Here is a 9542-nt window from a genome sequence, read left to right as displayed (position 1 = left end):
ACGCCAACGATCGGAGGCTCTGACCTTTGTCCCTCATTTTACAGCTCGCGGAGTTACGACTTGAACAGCACAGGCTTTGCTGTTGTTTAACAGTACAATAACGATTTCCGGCAAGCAGGTATGTTTTACACTTTTGTATCGCAACGGGGCTAACATATTGAACGCAAATGTCACTTAATATGCAGGCAGAGGAAAGGAAGTGCAAGAGCGGTTCGGCTGTTCTACTCCAAAGTGAGCAGTGTACATACATCCTCAAAGTCCCCTCTCCGGCCAAGGAGGTGGGCTTCCGCCCTTCCATCTGCGTGCCGGATGTTTGGTTGCCAGGCAACAGGCTAGCGCTTGCCAGACACCTGTGAAGGGGTGCGGCCCTGGGTCCCAGACCTCGGTCCTGGACTCAACCGGCGCCTGCGCAAAATGTGCACGGGCCGGTGTCACCTGCGACCGGCCGCCCGGAGAGCGTGGAAGGGCGTGGTCGCCCGGCCGCGGGTACGGACGGAATCCACGCCGAAGGTGCTGGAAGCCGCGGGGCTGAGCTCGGGAGGGATCACCTGTCCCCGGGCAGATGTCAGAGCTCTTTGCTCAGGGCGCCTACGTCACAGTGGGACGTAGGTAACAAGTTCCAGGTTTAAGTCGGAGTGGGGTGGGGAAGGGTGATCGACTCGGGTCTCTGGAGACTGAGCAGCCACTCATTTCCCCAGCTCCCCGACGTACGTCAGGGAAGGGCGAGCCTCCCGGGGTGCCCGGAGAGCCCATTGCTAAGAGAGCTCACCGCCCCACCTAGACTCCAGGAGAGGCCGCTTACCCGACGTGCACCGGGCGCTCATTTGCATGTCCGCCCAGAGGTAAACCACGCGGGTCCATCCACGCTGCCACGCGCGCTCCGCTCAGCGGCCGAAGTCACGAGCATAGACATAGGTTTCTGGTGAAGAAAATGCCTTTCCATTCTCGGGGAGCGCAAAAACACGCGGTAACTAGGTTACCCTAATTTTAAAAGTTTTGAGATATTGTGCCTTATATATTCCGCGCCCAGAAAGTGGGTACGTGCTCGCTTCGGCAGCACATATACTAAAATTGGAACGATACAGAGAAGATTAGCATGGCCCCTGCGCAAGGATGACACGCAAATTCGTGAAGCGTTCCATATTTTGCATAATTTATAAACCGATCGACTGACCAAAACGTCAAACTGGGCGACTCATGACCTCTTCCTTTTGCAGCGGCGCCTCCCTCAACAGCCTCCATCTTCTCCAAGGCAACGGGACACGTCACTATTAAATGCCCCCATTTATTCGTGTCTTTGGACCCGGGTGCTTGTTTTTTATCAATTAAAACCTGCTGTTATCAAATTTGTGGAAAGCAGCGTTTGCTAGTGTCCTTTCGAGGCTGCATGCAGAGTTTGTGGAGACAGATCCTAACGCTGGCTGCTTTTAGCTGTTGCACACTCAGGTCTACAGAACCAGCAGAGTGCCAGGACGCGGGGAAAAAGACCGGCGAGGCTCCGGTGCGTCCCTGCGGGGCCTCCATCGCGCGGTTCACACGCCGGGAAGTCTAAGGGAAAAGGTTAAACTTCCTGGGGCCCCGGGCTTCGGGCTAGGGAAGAAAAACTCAGGTCTATTTTCGAATTAAAGAAAGGTACACTTCAAGTATTCCCGGTTTGGGTGAGCTTAATCCCCATTTTATAATGCCGTAGATAACGACGCTCGCATTAGAAAAAGTAAGCAAACTTTCAACACTGACTGTAAACGAATGTAGTAGTTATCGACTACGGACATAGTAGTCGGAATCCAATTGGCAAAATATGGAACGCTTCACGAATTTGCGTGTCATCCTTGCGCAGGGGCCATGCTAATCTTCTCTGTATCGTTCCAATTTTAGTATATGTGCTGCCGAAGCGAGCACGAACCTCTGGTCTATTCAAGAACTATATAAGGGCCACTAATTTCTAGCTATTTTACTTAGGGTGATTTTTATCAATATGTTTCCGGGGTGCATAGAGACTTAAGAGAGGTCTTACTATCAAAGTCTTGTGTCTCGGCTCGTAAACACGGTTGCCGAGTGGAGGTCGTGCTGCTTGCGTGGACCTGCGTGATTTACCTGAGGGGCGCATGCAAATGAGCGCCCGATGCACGCCGGGTAAGGGGACTGCTCTTGTCGCCTGAGTTCCCAGCTTTGTGCCCGCGGGGCATGCTGGGACGGCGCGCGGTGGAGCCTCCCGGGCAGCGAGCGGCGGAGGCTCGGGGAGGCTCGGGGGGAATTGGGTGGGGGACTCGGGGAGGCTCGCCTCGGACCGCACAGTGCTCCAGAACCGCTTGTCGCAGTTTAGTTTCCGTGAAAAGTACTTCGTAAACAGCAGAAAACTAACGACCCAACCCTTAGTAAATATGGAAATGTTAATAAAAGTCCTGTACATCGCCTGATCCTCAGCTCGCGCTCAAGTTTGCTGGATGATTTCAAAGATGCCATCTTAGAAACTGTCACAAAGGGCTAAACTAGTCTCCCAGTTGTATTTATGACCACACACGTGGGTTTCTGTTCTCCGGTGATCATTATTCGCTTCTTTCTAGGCTAATGATTCATTGAAGACACGATACTTACCTTGTTAGGGGTATGTCTTAGATGTGGTCCATTGTGTTGTAATGCATTTGGTCTTTTAGGCCGCTTAATTCGTTTATTTGCCCTGTTTCTCGGAAACGTGTGCATATGCATAGATGCTGAGAATCTGATGAGTTGGTTTTTTAATTCTGTGTGCAATAGTGATGGGTAGGGGGTGTACTTGAGAGTGCGTCTATCTCATCAGGAGCATGTGATGTTGACACGTAAATAATAAAGTGTGACGGGATCAGCATCCTGACACCTCCATTTTAAAGCTTTCCCAAACCTTCCCCTAATGGTTTTAGACGCTAATGAACATTTCTCCAGGTAGATGCCTAGTGGTATGTTTGTATTTAACTCCTGGCTCATGAGTTAGTAAGGATGGTCTTTGGCAGCCAACTTGTCTGGTTCCTGCGAGAGAATTAAGCGAAGGAAAAGGCAAAGAAAATGGAAAAAGGAGGCGTTGATTCTGAGTCTCTGGATCGTTGGGTTCCTTATCCAGGTATTTTCCAAAGTACAGTTCCTTGCTTTAGCAAATTACCTTCCTCAGACTGAAGCTGTGTCTCCTCACCGACCGGTTCTTCCCGAGCCCTGCGATACTCTGCACACATTACTAACTCAACGTGTTTACTCCGTTCATCTTATGCTTTTGTTATTGTATATTATGCTCATGTCTTACACTACACATTCAGACCCTTTTGAGTCCTGATAAACTCAAAAAGACTCCCAAATTAACATTTTAATTCAAAATTAAAATAAGTTCTTTCAACCTTGATTAAGTATATGTGAACCTCCAACCTTTTGAGGGGAAATACTATTTTGTTTTTAATCACAGTTTTTCCGAAGTATTTAGGAGAGCAACACAGTAGGCGTCTTTTATGGTAACTGGACCTTGAGTTCAGATCTGCTTTTGTGAGAATGATAAATTTAATAGACATGAGTAACAGCTTAGCTTCAGCAGACATTTATTTGAAGGATTTTCTCAGATTAGATACTTTTTAATGAGGGAAAATTTACTTTGGTTTTCTGGAACATTTGGACTCTATTGTTATTATTGTCATACTAATTGTTCAATAATGGTAATTCTGTTGCTTTACTCAAAAACAGCTACTCAAAACTACTTAGCTTAGTGGTTACTTTAATCAAATTGCCCGTACATCTTATAATCAATGATATTTTGGATCTAATGAGATGTGTTTCTTCCGTGAGAGGAAACTGAGACTAAGTTTGCTGAACAATATTGGCACTGATCCTATCAGTGTTAGAGGCCAAATTGTTTCTCTTTCCTCTGCACCACTGAGTATCACTAAGTCAATACCTTTTCAACAGGTTACAGAGGGGAAAAGAGACTTTACGCCTATCATTTTATAACCATGGCCGTATAGTGCGCGCTCATCAGCAGAAAGTCAACTTTGCTGGGTTTCTTTTCATTCACAGAAAAGGAACATACTGTGAATTGACCCTCTTTAAAAACACAATAACAACAAAAAAATCCAACCTCCACTGCAAGAGATTTCCTCTTTAGGAATTTTGCTCTCATTTAAAAGAGAAGAAATTCAACCCAAATCCTCACATCCTCGTTGGCAGGAAGAGCTGAGTCACTGGAACCTGCTGCACCCATGACACGCGTCATCTCCTGTGAAACTGCTGAGCTCAAGCTGGAGGACTGAGGTGCTCCACCTGGGTTCCGAGTTGTCACCATAATAACTTTGAAAACACCAGGTAGGAGCTGGCCTACGGAGGTTCTGATTTAATCTGCCCGAGTGGAGCTTGCATTTCTGTGAGATCTTTTCATGCAGGCGTGGTTTCCCCCTTGAACTCTCAGCCCCTGTATGGGTTGCTTTGCATCTGTCCTCTTCTTTCTCTCCTCCCTTTCTTTCCATCAGATGCACCGTGGAATGAAGCCATCATGTATGTGCTGGGAACTGAACCTAAGTTCTCTACAAGAGCAACAGATGTTCCTAACCACCAACGATCCGTCTCTCCAATGGTGGGAACACTTTTATTTTTTTTTTAAGATTTTTTTTTTTTTAGTTATGTATAGGTGTGTGTCTGCATGCATGTGGGTATGTACGCATGAGTGCAGATAGCTTCAGAGACATCGGATTTCTCTGAAGTTGGAGTTATTGACAGCTGTGAGCTGCCTGGTGCTAGGAACTCAGCTGAGTTTGGAAGAACAGCAAGTGCTTTTAGCCGCTGAGCCATTGCTTCAGTTCCTGGTAGAAATTTTTAAACACACAGACACAGACAGACAGACACACACACACACACACACACACACACACAGAGAGAGAGAGAGAGAGAGAGAGAGAGAGAGAGATCCTGGGGATGACAGTTACTTGATAAAATGCCTTTCTAGCATGCAGGAACCCTGTTTAATCTCTCGCTCTGTGTGCACGATCACTAGTCACAGCACGTGGGAAGCGGAGCCAAGAGGATCAGGTCGCCCTCTGCTACAGAGGAAGTTTGAAGCTAGACTGTTATTTGTAATAGTTAAGCTGAAACTTAGTTTTGACGTGTCTTCAAGTTTAGATGTATTCATAAACTCAGGAAACAACCAATCCTCATAAAATAAATGTTTCATTCTTGTAGTGCCTTGGTAGACATGAAGAGGCTTGTGTTGGGAATGACTTAAGCACAGAGGAATGGTGGCCTGCAGTCACTCAGGAATCCAGACTATTTCCATCTAGGTTCTGCTACCCCACACCTAAGTTCCAAGGTCGGCACTGAAAGGGGAGTGGAGAAGGCACTGACAGCTCTTCACACGTTTGGCGATAAGTCATTCTAAGTTTCGCTTGCCTGTCATCGGCGAGACCTGGTCACCCTGCCCTACCTGGCTGCAGGGTGAGCTTGGGAAATGGCCCTGCTGCCACTTCCTAACTGCAGGTCCTTGTTGAATAGAAGAACAGACCTTTGGAAGACGTGTAACCACCAAGCCACAGCCTTCCTGCTGCCTTGTTCTGTCTCTCGCTCCTCCATTCCTCCTGTTCTGCCTTTTCCTTCCCCACTCCTGATTTCTGACGACTTGGTCATCATCTCTTATTTCTTTGTATTCTCTCTATTGGCTTGGAGCGCACACACACACATACACACACACACACACACTTTCTCATTTTACTAGCTGCCTTTATAGTTCTAGCACATTTAAGTTTTGAGATTTCTAGCAGAGGCAGGCGGATCTCTGTGAGTTCGAGACCAGCCTGGTCTACAGAGCTAGTTCCAGGACAGGCTCCAAAACCACAGAGAAACCCTGTCTTGAAAAACAAAAACAAAACAAAACAAAAAAACAAAAACAACAACAACAAACAACAACAACAACAACAACAACAAAAAGCCTGTGTTTATTTAGTACATCTCTTCTCTACAGATAAGAAAATCTCTTGATTCCTCTCCTCCCCTGACTAATATACCATATATCCTTTTTAGGGTCCTGTGTGGCTTTATTCTAATTTTAAAGAAACTTACAAAACTCATTATAAATATGAAATAAAGACACATTATGTATTTTTAAATTTCTGTGCTCATTTCTCCTGAAATCTTTATTGAGTTCATCTAGGCAGCTGCCCTACTATATCCAGATCACATGTGTTTCCTTGTGGTCGCCCACTATTTCAGGCTCTCATACTCCTCCCTGCCACCCTTCAACAATGATCCCTTGGGAGGGGATTGAAATATATATATTCACTTTAGGACAGAGAATTCCTACGTTTCTTGTTCTCTGCACCTTGGCCAATCATGGGTCTTTGTGTTAATTGTCCCCTGTTTCGATTAGAAACTTCTCAGATGAGGGATGAGAGATGATTTGGTCTCTATTGATATTCTTATATATTAATTAAGTTTTTTAGTTTCTGATGTATTTTCTTTTTCTTCTTATTTTGAGCACAATTTCTTTATTGATTCCTTGGGAATTTCATATCCTATACCCAATCCCACTCCCGCCCCGCATACCAACCCTTTACCCTTGCAGCACCTGCCCCCACAAAGAAAATTAAAAAAATTAAAACCAAACCAAACAAAAACAAAAATAATAAACAAAACAAAAACCTCATCTCCATCTTTTCTTCCTCTCCAACACCTGCTCATTCTTCTTAGTGGCCTTGGGTGTGGGCGGTACTGCTGGAGCTGCCCCCTCTCTTCTGACCATGCCACTAGGGCCAGTTTTCTCAAGCCAATGATGGGGTGGGGCCAACTCTCCTGTGACAGTCAGGGCCACCTCTCTTGCTACAGTGTCTAGCCAGGGGCAGGGCCAGCTATCACAGGGCCAGCCAGGGGCAAGGGCCAGCTATCCCAGGGCCAGCAAAGGACAGGGCTGGCTCAGTACTGTCCTTGGATTTCATCATGTATGATGTCCATGCATGGATCCTTTGGCCCCCTGTGGTGACACGGGCCACAGACATCAACCCAGAGCCCAGCTGCAGCTGCACCACAGAGCCAGAGATGGCTCTAGGCAGTAGCTCAGGCCCGGATGACACCATGGCTCCAAGTGACGGCACAGGCCACTCGCATCTGTATGACCCCCAACTGCAGCATGACCCTCAGACTCTAAAAGGCCACAGGTTATGGCCCAGACCCCAGGTCTCTCTGTGATCTTTGGTGGCAACACGGACCATGGACCTCAACAAAGACCTCGGTTGTGGTAGAACCACAAACAGGCACCCGGACACAGTCCTCAGCAGCAGCCCTGGCCTGGATGTCACCATGCCCCAGGTGGTAGCACAGGCCACCGAGATCAGCATGGCTGAGCAGCAGCGTGGCCCCTGGACATGGTCTCAGGTGACTGACCAGACCCTGGGCAACCACATGGCCCTCCACTGAAACAGCAGTCACTGACACCAGCTCAGACCCTGGCCGCTATAGAGTCATGGACCCAGACATGGCCTTTGGCAGCAGCCTGGCCCAGGGATCATCAAGGCCTCAGGTAGCAGCTCAGGCCACTCAGACCAGTGTGTCACATCTGCGGCAAGACTCCTGGACACCAACATGGCCTTGGGTGTTGGGACAGCCCTGGACATCCCCACAGTTTTTGGTGGTAACAGGAGTTAAGGACATCACCTCAAACTCTGGCTGTGATAGGGCCATGGACGCATGAACTTCAGAATCAGTTCTATCCCTGACGTCATCATGGAACCAGGCGTCAGTGCAGGTCACAGATCAGTATGACCCCTGTGGTTGCACAACCCTCAGACACCTACATGGCCCAGGGGACAGCTCAGACACTGGGCATCCTTGTGGCAACATGGATACAGATGCCAACACAGACCCCGATTGTGGTTGTGGTAGCACCACAGACCCAGACATGGCCCTTGGCAGCAGCCCTGGACCCGGACATCACCAAGGCCCTGGGTGGCAAGCAGGTCTCCCACATCAGCCTGCTCCTCACCGCCTTCATTTCTCCATTCTGCCTCTCTCCACAGCTCATGAACCATGCTGTTTCTCTTTCTCTCCCATTTCTCCACCATACATTTGATCATCACAATGGCATACCCACCTGGTACCATGCAGACACATGGATGTCTACCAGCTCAGGCCTTGAGGATCCAGGCTAACCCATGGATGACTAGCACCTGTCTGAGCTGAATGACGTCGGGCAGGCCATGGATATCTTTCTGCCTGTTGTGGAATATTAATTTTAGGGTGTGTTACATTTGTTTATGCTTTGGAACATTGTTTAATGATGCGAATAAGTCTTGCGTTCTTTTATGTTGCATTTCTTTAACTCTGTGAAACCGTGTTATTTTGCCTGTCTACAACACCTGATTGGTCTAATAAAGAGCTGAACAGCCAAGAGCAAGGCAGGATAAAGGATAGGAAAGGTTGGCAGGCAGAGAGAATACATAGAAGAAGAGAAAGAAGAAGGAGGAGCAAGAGAGTAAGGAGGAGGACATCAAGGGCCAGCCACCTAGCCACACAGCAAGCCATGGAGTAAGAAGGAAAGACCCAACAACACCCACCAGCCAAGGTCTTGAGGACCCAGGTTGGCCTGTGTGTAACTTGCACCTGCCTGAGCTGAATGGCACCAGGCAGGCCAGGGATGTCTTCCTCCTTATGCATTCTCTTTAACTCTACTTGTATCTACTTTTTTATTTTACTTCTCAAAGAATATATTCCTTCATTTATCCCCGTAAGAACCCTATAAATATACACGTTGCCTTTGGAATATTATTTCCATTTTTGAATGTTTTTGAGATTTTATTTGTTTTTATTTTAAGTATATGAATGTTCTGCCTGTGCTTATGTCTGTTGTGTTCCCCTATTAAGACTTCAGGTTTTGAAGTAGAGAGGGTTTTGATGAGCTTCTCTGTTGGACAGCATTGTGTTAGTCTGGAGAGAGCTGGCCAGTGAAGGTGCATCAGCACTGATGTTTTCATCCAGACCCTGAGAACATCTGGAAGTTTATCTATTCCTTCCATGATTACTATAAGAAGGTATCCACGGTGTACAGCAGAGCCATGGGAAATGAAATCTCCGGAGGGCTAGGGACCCTGACATCATGTGTAAGTGGAGACTGTTTGTTTCCTGGCTGGCCAGACCTAAATAATAACATAGAAACTATATTAATTACAACACTGTTTGAGCAATAGCTTAGGCATATTTATAGATAACTCTTACATCTTAAATTAACCCATTTCTATTAATCTATATATCACCACAAGGCCCATGGCTTACAGATAAGGATCTGACTGGCGTCTGGTGTCTGTCTCTTTCAGTAGGTACATGGCATCTGATCAACTCCACCTACTCTCTCTCTCTGTCTCTGTTCAGATTTTCTGCCTGACTTTAGTCTGCTGCCCTTTGGTCAGAAGCAGCTTCTTTATTAACCAATGGCAATAAAAACATATTCACAGCATACACAGGGGAATTCCACATCAGTCATGGACTTCACCAAATTGCCTATAAAGCAGAGTCTGAGGGACCTGTTTCTCAGTAGATCACAGACATTAACATAGGTA

General features: G+C 47.0%; 2 non-coding genes across 2 annotated transcripts; one reads left to right on the top strand and one right to left on the bottom strand.

Moving 5' to 3' along the window:
• Positions 1–1041: 1041 nt before the first annotated feature.
• On the top strand, positions 1042–1148 carry LOC130883255 (U6 spliceosomal RNA). Its single transcript, XR_009057941.1, has one exon. It is a non-coding gene; the product is annotated as a U6 spliceosomal RNA (small nuclear RNA).
• A 644-nt stretch (positions 1149–1792) lies between these two features.
• Positions 1793–1899, bottom strand: LOC130883253 (U6 spliceosomal RNA). The gene has a single exon (XR_009057940.1). It is a non-coding gene; the product is annotated as a U6 spliceosomal RNA (small nuclear RNA).
• Positions 1900–9542: the final 7643 nt, after the last annotated feature.

The sequence above is a fragment of the Chionomys nivalis genome, chromosome 10 (assembly GCF_950005125.1).
Source record: "Chionomys nivalis chromosome 10, mChiNiv1.1, whole genome shotgun sequence".
Classification (NCBI taxonomy): domain Eukaryota; kingdom Metazoa; phylum Chordata; class Mammalia; order Rodentia; family Cricetidae; genus Chionomys; species Chionomys nivalis.
The sequence above is the reverse complement of the archived record's forward strand: the minus strand, read 5'-3'. Positions and strand labels throughout refer to the sequence as shown.